Raw genomic sequence first — 9,111 nt, forward strand, 5'->3', positions numbered from 1 at the left:
CCAGGACGAGGCTGGTTCTCCTCTCGCTCCAGACTGGACTCGTGAGGCAAGCTAAAGGGAAGCACGGCCGAGCCCCCCCCCCTCCCCCCCCTTTTCTCTTGCATCTCTACAACGGGAGGTGTCCCCCCTCTCCAACGCCCCCTTGGTATCCAGCAGTTGCAACTCACCCCACCCCACCCCTACGTGCACCAACGATACAGCAGGACCACAACAGACTATCTTCTGGCCCAGCCAAGGGGCCCAGGTTGGACTGTGTGTGTGTTGTGTAATTGGTTTAGTGCGGGAGGTTCTATTGGGGAGGTAGCGTGTGAGTGGTGATGAGTGTATGAGTGTAATTAATGTGTGTTTATTATTGTCTGATTATTGTATGTTATATGGTATATAGTAAATAGTTTAACTAAATAAGTTGTCTCCTCTCACTCTCTCCTCGACTAGATTATTGGGTAAATAGTGAAAATTAGAGCATCCCCCAAGGTAATATACAGTCCTTTACAGGCTCCCGTACACAATGCGTTTGATGAATAAAAAACATTTTATTGAAACAAAAGTTTTGTCACATCATTCAAGGTTTAGCCAATGCGGGGACAATGTCACTTTTTTACTTCTTTTCCTCTCAGGGGATAGAAATGTTTCTTTTTTCACAGCAACCCGTTTCTCCTCTTCATTCCATGCCGGTTCAAACTCTACCCCCGCTTTTAGACGTCTGTATTGATCTCGTGCTACAGGGTTATGAATGGTTGATGCAAGGATGTTTAGCTCCGTCAACACTGTTAAAAAATTTCTCCATCCCTCGGGCGGGCGGTTCTGCGGTCTTTTGATCCGTTGCATCAGATGTTTTAGCAAATCGATCATATGAGTTCCTAGTAACGGCATTCCGTTTTGAACAAACTCTCCTTTGAAGGTCCACCCCATGCCATTCTCGGATAATTTTTTCATAATGTACTCGGCGTTGTTACGATCGCGTTGAGGGAGGTTTTTTATAACTTGGATCATCGTGACATCCTCCGACTCCCCGGCTGTGTTCCTTGGTTTATCCATCTTTTCAGGGACATTCCACGGGTCGTTTGTCGAATACTTGTGTAAAGTCACAGTCATCTTTTTTTCCTCACGTTGCCCCTGCTTCACCAAACTAAGGTATCTCTGCATCAGGGTGTCGTATATTTTTATTCTTTCATGAGGATTCATTCCCGGTTCGTTTAAGACGTCTCTCATTTTAGCGTCCAGATCATCCTCCGCCGAGTGTCTGATGGTCTGCTCAGATCGATTCAGACGATTTAATTGTTGGGGAGATAGGAGAAACATTTTTTGAGCCTTTTTCATCTTCAACCTTTTCCGGTCAATCCTCCGATAAGACTCCCTATAAAAGGTACGATTGTAGAGAGCAAAGGTAAAAGAAAACCGTCCGACTGTTTCATCAGAGTCTGGCGTTTGCGTTTCAGTCCGGTCCTTTTATCGGCCAGCAGTCTGATGATTTTCTTTTGTTTTTTAAGTTTAGCAAATTGAGACTGAGATAAGGGCACATTACCCTTCAAAATGTTTAAAGCAATTTCACACAGCGTCTGGATAAAGTCTGGAGAGCCATAACTCAGAATGTCTCAACGTTTTTGAGGCAGAGCTTTTAACATAGGTCCGTTCCTTTTTACACGCTTTGACATTTTCAAATTATGTTTTCGGCACGTACACAACGGGCCACTGATGCGGAAGCAAACCCGACCTCAGTCTGTATTGTTCTGGACAAAAATGTGTCAGGTCAACCACTAAATATCCATGAGCGTCCAAAGTTGCATCCGCAAAACTTTCCAAGAAAAAACTTTTTTGCGAGGGGAACATTTGTTGAGCCAACACGTTAATCTGCAATCTGTCCCTCGGGTTCTTAAACAGTATCATATAATTACAGTTTAAGCTAATTGTGCGTGAAAATTTACCTTGATGAAAAACATTCTGGGTCAGCATCATAGCGCTCATATTTCTATGATGTCTATACTGAGTGAAAATTTTCACCACTTCTGGATGATTGGAGGCTTGGAAAATAACATCATCCAAAATGACCAGATGAGTTTGATCGTCCGGAAACAAGTTTTCATCTTCAAAAGAATCAGGCAGTCCTTTCACAAATTTTATTTTTTTATTCATCTTTTTTAGTTCTGCATAGATGGGTTGAAAAGAAGTATAAATCCACACAATATTATCGGGTACAGAGTTCATGACGTGTTCACAATTTTCCAATATACATTTTACAAAAAAAGTCTTTCCACAACCGCTAGGCCCTACAACCAAGCATGAAAAAGGTGTATACAATCTAGGATCAAAGTCTACTTGTTCCATTTTGTCCATTTTTTTTCCCTTCTCTAATACCCAAATGGTAAAGTTTTCCCGTGAGGAAAGAGACGTCTTTTGTCATACACTACTCTAAACTTCTTTTCGAATGAAGTGTTTTTTAAAAGGAAGCCCCTTTTATCACGAGCAATTTGATGATGAGGCGTGTATATCTCACCTGTTTTCTCTCCCTGTAGATATCCCTCTACCAAATCTTTGACGCTGTCAAAGTTGACCCTCTCGCAACACTCTCTGTTTTGAGTAATTCCCTTGGCACGCAGCACAGTTTTTTTACCCCGTAGGGTTTGGTAGGCATAACTCTTTGGACCGGCAGAGGCAAATTCTTGAATGCTGTCGCCCCCCAACTCATCCGTCAAATCCCCTAGATAGGAGCCCGTCTCCAGAGAAGCTTCCCCCTCGTTTACCGTGTAGATTAAACTATCGGTGTCTGTGTAAAGAACTCTCTCTTGCAGCTTCTCTAGGTAACCATACATTTTCAAGCGTGCGTAAGCGGTGGTAAAAGCGGCGATAAATACATTGTTTGTGTTACCGGGAAGCACCACGCTGTTTTTGCCGTATCTCCACTGTACCATAGCAATCTTATCGCTGAGAAAGGAGAAATATTCAACCGTATATTTTCCTGAAAATACAAAGTTGTAAAATTCTTCACTTTTTTTCACCAAGGTGGTCTGAGTTCTATTGTGCCACTCCGCAAACTTTCCCCAAAGACTGTTTAAGAAGAGTTTTGACATTTGTCTCTTGGCGGGGTTGACCTCGATTTTTGCAGCATCCAACAGTATTCCCTGATTTTCACGATATTCGCGAATGTACTTTTCCCTGCTTTCTGCATCGACGGCTTCTTTAGGATACCCAGAAGCTTCTTGCTTCCCCTTTAGAAAAGTTTGAACGTAACCCGTAAAGACGCTACCGCTCTGCTTTTCAAAGTGCCATATCTCCGTAATCTTATCGACTCTGTACCCCAACTGCAGAGCTTTGTTGAATTCAACCGTGACCCAGACTCCCGTCAGCGCCCTACCTTCCTCATCATGCTCACAAGGTCCCTGTTGGTTATTGTTTTCGGCGCATGTGCGACAAAGTGTAAACACTAGTTTGCCTTTGGCCGTTCTGTAGGGTAGAACTGGAAAATAGAGACCTCGAGGAGGGTGAACGATAGCTCTGACCAGACCAAAATAGTTTTGAACGTCCTCAAAATCCGTGTGGATGATGACGGGATGACCCAATGGGTAAGGAAATGCGCTGTTGACGTACGGGTAGAGAGAGGTGACATCCTCATACAATACACGCTGCTTCTCACCTGCCGTGTGCCTCAAGCTGAAGGCACTCGTCCTACCCCCAAAAAGAGCATCTCGTGGGATGAGAGGTTCGGGAAAATTGTGAGTTTTGAGAACGTTTATCACCCTGGGTTGTGATTTTTTCATTTCATTCCACTCGTGTTCTCTGATGATAATGATGTTGGCCTTGTGGTCGCGCTTTAACGCCTCCATTTTTTCCTCGGCAACCCTGTGCAACTCTTCATAACGAGTGTTTGTCAAAGAACATATGGCACTGAGTTCAAAACACGTCGGGCATCCGTGATAAAAACATCCCTGAAATTCCCAGACAAACGGTTTGTCGCCGATTACAGCAAATCCGTCTACAAAGTATGACCCCATCTGTTTTTCTCCTTTGTTTAAAGCATGCTGTATAAAAATTCCACGACGATGCGCCTCCCATTCTAACCATTGGATGCTGGCGTGCGAGTATTTTTTACACGTCCCTTGGTAGTTATCCGGGGAAGGTATGGCTAGAGAGTCTGGTTCGAGGAAATTAGTCACAAACACCTTCATGCAGGCTGACGCTATGGTGATACGGCTAAAAAGATCAACATGCGTCTCATGCATAAACTCAGCTCTAAATTTGAGGCATCCTGCACGAAGAACGTCGACGTCGTTTTTGCAGTAATGTACCGCTTGTTTTTGAAAATCAAAGACCTCTCGGCTCTTTTTACGATACCACGTCTCAAACTTGTCCCGCTCGTCGGCCGTCATGCGTTCTACTCCGTAATTGCTGATTGGGGGGTATTTTCCTACATAGTTTAAATGTTCCTCCGAACTAAATTTGTAAGGAAAATACCCCTTGGACCAGCAATCATTGAGTCCCAACGCTTTAGGCATGGCACTGAGTGGCATGGTAAGAAAGGAAACCGAGTCAATGTATTTTAGCCTAAAATCACGGTCTTCAAAACTTTACTCCCCTGCATAATGATAGAGGGTGCTATGCCCAACTGTACCATACCACTCAGAATCAAGTAACCGTCAAATCCTCTCGAATTGTGGGCGATAAATGTAGATTGACGATAACAAGCTTTCCTAAAATGTGTGAGGAAAACTGTAACGCAGTCCGTACCAAAAGCACACCACTCTTCTCCTTGCAACGTCTTTGTACAGACTAGAAAGGGAATGTGTGTACTGTTGGCACCAACAAACGTCTCAAAATCGTAAAATATGATGTTATCATTGTGCTTTACATCGCTTGGTAGTTTTTGTATATATCAAAGATGTCCTGCTCCTGCTGCCTCTGTGACACTGCGGGGTAACTCCACTTTACATATTCAACATTTTGACTTGGGGCACTTGTGATTGTCGATACCTGTAGAAACGGGTACTTCGTAATATAGTCCGCATTCAGGGCATTTTTTCCGCCGATCGCAAATGCTGAGTAGTTTACCCATTACCGGCTGTTTTTCCCTATGTTTGAATAGACATGTAGGTGTACGTGCGCACATGTTGCAATCCTGGCAAAAGACTGATTTTGTCATTATTTTTACACAGTCGGGAATTGCACAGACCACGCAAAAAAAAAAAAAAAAAAAAAAAAAAAAAAAATCCAAGATGGCGGCGCGCACAGACGCAGCGGCTTACGGCTCTCCATTTCAGTGCTCTTTCTTCCTTCTTTTCTTCATGTTTTTTTTTCCTTTTGTGCACCACCTGTACTGCAAACAACCGGTACACCCGCCAGTCACTCTTGGATATCGGTAACTCGCACCAGATATCTGTTTCGAGCGACTTTCACCACGAGCACAACATCCCAGATGACATAGCGAGAGCACAGGGCTCTCCGTGGTTTGTTGTCGGGTCTGGGAGACGGCGCAGACGGAGGAGGGAGAGGAAGCAGAAGCGTGGCCGCAGGTCCGGCGTCTTGCTCAGGCTTAGGAAACAACCCCACAAGCCACCTCTACCGAGCCTGTTCCTCTCTAATGCCAGATCCCTTGTACAGAAGATGGACGACCTGGAGTTACAACTTGCTGGAAACCGCTATGTTCGGGACTGTTGTGCTATGATTATCACCGAAACCTGGCTTCACCCGGAAATACCCGATGCTAGCATGCAGCTAGCCGGACGCACTCTGCTCCGCCGGGACAGAACTAAGGACTTTGGTAAGAGCAGAGGAGGGGGGCTCTGTATCTACGTGCATGAGAACTGGTGCAACAACGGGACAATCACTAAACAGCACTGTTGCCCGGACGTGGAGTACATGTCTGTTAGATGTCGGCCTTTTTTTCTCCCGAGAGAGCTGTCTGTTGTTATCATCACGGCTGTGTATATTCCACCGGACGCCAAAGTAAACACAGCGCTCTCTCTTCTGCTGAACACCGTCAACGAACAGCAGCGGGCCCACCCCGACGGTGTTCATATCATAGCAGGGGATTTTAATAAGGCCAATCTGAAGACTGTACTCCCTAAGTTCTACCAGCACGTGAAGTGTTCTACAAGGGGCAAGAACACCCTGGACCACGTGTATACCAACATAAAGCACGCGTACAGAGCTACACCCCTCCCCCAGCTTGGACAGTCAGACCATCTTTCCCTCCTGCTCTCTCCTACCTACACCCCCATCAGACGCCAGGCCAGGCCTATCACAAAGACTGTTATGACCTGGCCTGACGATGCACTCCCCAAACTTCAGGACTGTTTCCAACACACAGACTGGGACCTCTTCCAACAACAGGAACTGGAGACAGCCACAGGAACGGTGCTGGACTACATAAAGTTCTGCATCGGGAATGTGACTGTGGAAAAAACCATCCGGGTTTACCCCAACAAGAAACCCTGGATGACCAGCCAGGTCCGCACACTCCTCAGGGCCCGCGACGCAGCCTTCAGGTCAGGGGACAGGGCACTGTACAGTGTTGCTAGAGCCGACCTGAAGAGAGGGATTAAAAAAGCAAAGGCGGACCACAGGAGGTGCATAGAGTCCCATCTGTCCAGCAAAAACTCACGGGAGGTGTGGCGGGGCATTCATGACATCACGAACTTCAGAGGCTGCAATATGACAACTGCGGATCAGAGTGCGACACTGGCAGAGGAGCTTAACTGTTTCTTTGCCCGTTTCGAAACCCCCCAGCGACACTCATCTGCTCCAGCCCTGCCCCCGCCCCCACCGGGCTCCGGCGCCACTCCACTCACTGTACAGGAGCACAGTGTCAGACGAGTGCTCCTGGCTGTGAACCCCAGGAAGGCTACCGGACCAGACGGAGTACCTGGAAAGGTGCTCAGGACGTGCGCCCACCAGCTCGCTCCCCCCCTCACCAGGATCTTCAACCTCTCCCTGGCTCAGGCAGTCATCCCATCCTGCCTGAAGTCATCTACAATAATCCCGGTGCCGAAGAAGTCTCCCATCACCAGCCTGAATGATTACCGACCAGTGGCCCTCACTCCGGTAATCATGAAGTGCTTCGAGCGACTTGTTCTCCAGCACATCAAGGACCATATCCCTCCAGACTTCGACCGCCACCAGTTCGCATACCGGGCGAACAGGTCCACAGAGGACGCCATCGCTGTTGCTCTCCACTCTGCTCTGAACCACCTGGAGCAGCAGCAGAGCTACGTCCGGATGCTCTCTGTGGACTATAGCTCTGCCTTCAATACAATAATCCCGGACAGACTCTGCAATAAACTGGACACTCTTGGCCTCCCCCCTCTCACAAACGCCTGGATAAGGGACTTCCTAACGGACCGACCCCAGAATGTGAGACTTGGCCCGCACCTCTCATCCTCCCGCACGCTGAGCATCGGCTCCCCACAGGGCTGTGTGCTGAGCCCCCTCCTCTACTGCCTTTACACCCATGACTGCAGTCCGGCCCACAGTGACAACCTTACCGTCAAGTTCGCCGACGATACCACAGTGGTCGGGCTCATCTCCAGGGGTGACGAGGCTGCCTACAGAGAGGAGGTCCTGAAGCTGACGGCCTGGTCTTCGGAGAACAACCTCGCTCTCAACACCAGCAAGACCAGAGAGATCATCGTCGACTTCAGGAGGAGCAGCACCGACCCTGCCCCCCTCTACATCAACGGCGAGCGTGTAGAGAGGGTCCACACCTTCAGGTACCTTGGAGTCCACATCTCTAATGACTTCTCCTGGACAGTCAACACCACATCAATCATTAAGAAGGCTCAGCAGCGGCTACACTTCCTTAGAGTCCTCGGGAAGTACAACCTGAAGCCTGACCTGCTGCTGACCTTCTACCGCTCGTCCATCGAGAGCCTGCTGACCTACAGTATTACGGTATGGTACGGCAGCTGCACTGCAGCAGACAGGGAGAGGCTGCAAAGAGTGGTCAAGACGGCTCAGAAGATCATCGGCCGCCCTCTCCCCTCTCTGACGGACATCTACACCTCCCGCTGCCTCAACAGAGCCAGTGCCATCATCAAGGACAGCACCCACCCTGGCTCTGACCTGTTCCACCTGCTGCCCTCTGGGAAGCGCTACAGGTGCATTAAAACCAAAACAAACAGGCTAAAGAACAGCTTCTTCCCCAGGGCCATAACCATCCTGAACGGACTGCCCCATTGTCCCTCATAACTGCCTTCTCTTCGGTGCAATAACCCATTCCACCAACCACCCTGTTTTTGTTTTTGTTTTTTTCATGTATATATTCATTTCACACCATATTCATTGCACTTCTACATTTTTTATATTTTTATATATTTGCACATTGTTTTTCTAGCATGCACACATCGCACTGTATGGAATGGCCTCAATCTCGTTACCTTGCGTAATGACAATAAAGCTGATTCTGATTCTTCTGATGACCGTCGCATTTGTGTCTGTTGGCTTTGATGTACCCTCTGTAGCAGTAGTGGCAAACGTGCGGTTTTGACAAAAATCCTTTAATGTTGATGATACCATTGTAATGATTTTGAGATAAATACAAATACAACGGATTATCTGATTTAGGGGAATCTGTCTCAAACAGCGAGAAGGGGCGTTGATCCTCTTCTCTGTACAGTATGACAATTTTACGTCGCACGACTTTTTCAAACGCTTGAATATGACTGAAAGTGACGGGGGTTTGATCGTCTAAGCCCGCTTTTCTCTGTATTTGTTTAGCCTCCAGCACAGCCTGACTATCCGTAAATTCGGGATGAATCAGATGGGCTAGGCTGATGGCAAAACAGAGCTGATTATTCGTGTTGTTTGGTTTATACAGATAGCGAGCTTTCTTTTTGTTGAGTTCATGTTCCAAAAGGGTTTCGGCTTTTCTTCTAGCACCGCCTCTAGGATTATGTATCACTTGAACTACTACCTGTATTTCGTCGTCGTTCATAATTTCAGCGTTTGATTGTACCAGCAGGTCTAGCACGTTTTGAAAAGCATTCATTACTTCGTTTTGAAACGTAAATGAAGCGTGTTTTCGCGCCCTGTCACCGATAAACTCTAATTGAACGATGTCGTTGGGTCTAGCCTCCTCAACGACCCTATTTGTCAAGTTTTCAAGGTTCCCCATGACTCGAC

The sequence above is a fragment of the Nerophis lumbriciformis genome, linkage group LG34 (genome assembly GCF_033978685.3).
Source record: "Nerophis lumbriciformis linkage group LG34, RoL_Nlum_v2.1, whole genome shotgun sequence".
Taxonomy (NCBI): domain Eukaryota; kingdom Metazoa; phylum Chordata; class Actinopteri; order Syngnathiformes; family Syngnathidae; genus Nerophis; species Nerophis lumbriciformis.